The 2,603-nt window shown below is 31.7% G+C and overlaps 1 long non-coding RNA gene across 1 annotated transcript in view; it reads left to right on the plus strand.

Annotated features, from left to right (window-relative positions):
- The window catches only part of LOC111089557, a 4,591-nt gene extending 3,399 nt beyond the window's left edge, over positions 1–1,192 (plus strand). Inside the window, exon 4 of the long non-coding RNA XR_002613800.1 lies at positions 1,145–1,192. This is a non-coding gene — a long non-coding RNA (uncharacterized LOC111089557). The remainder of the gene's footprint in view (positions 1–1,144) is intronic.
- The last annotated feature ends 1,411 nt before the right edge of the window (positions 1,193–2,603 follow it).

Consider the following 2,603-nt stretch of genomic DNA (forward strand, 5'->3'; position numbering starts at 1 on the left):
CACAGTGATTCACACACTTTATTTACGGTGCCTACTGTTCGCTTGACTCAATTATCTATATCTATCTCTTCGATCTATCTATCTATGCAGTTGCGCTGGTTTTTCTCGCCAGGCATATATCTAAAAAGATGGCGTTTCGAATGCACTCCGGCCTTCATGATCCTTCGAGAAACTCCACTGCGCATGCTCCCAGTTTCGCGTGACTTCCGCTGTCGTAACAGTACCAATAAATCTTTATTCAATCTTTAATAAGATTTGAGCACACTTTCTTCTTCACTATAATCCTTCTAACCTACAGAGCCGTTTTCTTGTTCAATAGAACCCTTCTAACCTACAGAACCATTTTCTTGTTCAATAGAACCCTTCTAGCCTACAGAGCTATTTTCTTGTTCAATAGAACCCTTCTAACCTACAGAGTCACTTTCTTCTTCAATAGAACCCTTCTAACCTACAGAGTCACTTTCTTCTCCAACAAAATCATTCTCATTACAGAGCTACTTTCTTCTTCAATAGAATCCTTCTTACCTACAGAGTCACTTTCTTCTTCAATAGAACCCTTCTAACCTACAGAGTCACTTTCTTCTCCAACAAAATCATTCTAATTACAGAGCTACTTTCTTCTTCAATAGAATCCTTCTTACCTACAGAGCCAAAGATCAATTCTGACACTCAAAAAGTTTCCTGTTGAATCAGGAATACAGAAACTGAGTCTAGGCCTATCCTGCCTAAACTCTTTCATACTAACACCTAAATTAACACTGTTAGTTATGGACGTTAGAAGTATTGTTTTAATTGATTGTGCTTGATATAGTCAGTTTAATTGCTTTAATTTTTATTTTGACAATTTTATGTAAACTTTATACATAACAATATTGTTTCTTGTTTTATGAACTTTCTCTCGAGGGTTATTATGATCTGTGTTTTCTGTCCGGTTTGGTTTTATTTTTTTATGCACAATGCTTAGGTTATTTTACACCGTAACCAGTACTATTATTATCCTTTATTTTATTATAACCTAACATGTTATGACTGAGCTAATGATAATAACTATGTTTATTATTTCGCGACGGTATTTTGTAAAAGCATTTATTATTTCGACTTTAAATTTCTTGCTCGTCTTATGAAATTTTTACTTTTGTTTTAGATAGTAAAGGAAGACCCAAAGTAATAATCAATAAAGAAAAACTTGGTGGTAAGTAACTTTAGAAAATTCTCACGATTAAATATGCACAAGTAACTGAAAACAATTCTGGTGTTAGGCCACCAAATTACCATTAACTATACTAGATATATATGTTCCAAGGTTTTTCGGGTATTTCATTTCGTACTTTGGTGCCTTGTGTAACACATATATTATGTATATCGTAACGTACAATCCTATGTGTTAACGTTGACTAAATGAGTTTAATATTGTTGTTCTTTCGTTGGCGAATTCCTTTAAATTATATAGTGAAAATAGTTCAACATCCAGTTCACATAATAATAACGAATTAGTTTTTCTTTCTCCTTAACGTTTCTTTGCATGCTTGTACTATTGGAAATTTTTTCGTAAGCCTACGTTTACAGCCACCATATCTGCACTACACTAATGTAAAAAACAACTTACTTGTACAAAATGACTCATTATGCATGATAGCCAACACAAAATACTGACTGATTCACTTTACCGGCTATAAAACAACTCTTTATCTTGTTGATGTTTCATTATTACACCGACTGGTTCACCGTATTTATGATATAATCTTTATTCCAGATATTTCACAGAACCTCATGTTCATTATTATTCCCGATTATTCTGTAGTTAACTTGATCGTAGTGTGATGCACCCTCTAGTTAAAATCTAAACTACAACATTAAATAGTTATAGCTTATAACAATATTGATATTATATTTCAATTTTACTAATGTCAGTTAGTTATTAAACGTTATAACTTAGTAAGAATGACATAGTATATGCAGTTTCTTGTTAACCCTAGGATCTAACGAACTTGCTGTATGAAGTTGTTCAAGTTGTCATAGTTTGATTAGTTCGCTCTCGTTAATGGTATATGTATAATTTTTATCAAGTTGTTCAAGTTGTCATAGTTTGATTAGTTCACTCTCGTTAATGGTATATGTATAATTTTTATCAAGTTGTTCAAGTTGTCATAGTTTGATTAGTTCACTCTCGTTAATGGTATATGTATAATTTTTATCAAGTTGTTCAAGTTGTCATAGTTTGATTAGTTCAATCTCGTTAATGGTATATGTATAATTTTTATCAAGTTGTTCAAGTTGTCATAGTTTCAATAGTTTACTCTCGTTAATGCTATAAGTCTAATTTTTATTAAGTTGTTCAAGTTGTCTTAGTATGATTAGTTTACTTTCGTTAATGCTATAAGTCTAGTTTTTATCAAGTTGTCATAGTGTGATTAGTTCACTCTCGTTAATGGTATAAGTCTAATTTTTCTCACCAGCTTTTCTTGTTACGCAGGGATTCTTTAATGTAAAACAATAAATATTTTTCATACACATCTGATCTCTCTTACATATTAAAATTTCGGATGGTCTGAAACCGAGCTAAATGATAATTTGAATTTAGTAGTTAAATATATTCCGATATA

The sequence above is a fragment of the Limulus polyphemus genome, unplaced genomic scaffold (assembly GCF_000517525.1).
Source record: "Limulus polyphemus unplaced genomic scaffold, Limulus_polyphemus-2.1.2 Scaffold6611, whole genome shotgun sequence".
In the NCBI taxonomy this organism is placed as follows: domain Eukaryota; kingdom Metazoa; phylum Arthropoda; class Merostomata; order Xiphosura; family Limulidae; genus Limulus; species Limulus polyphemus.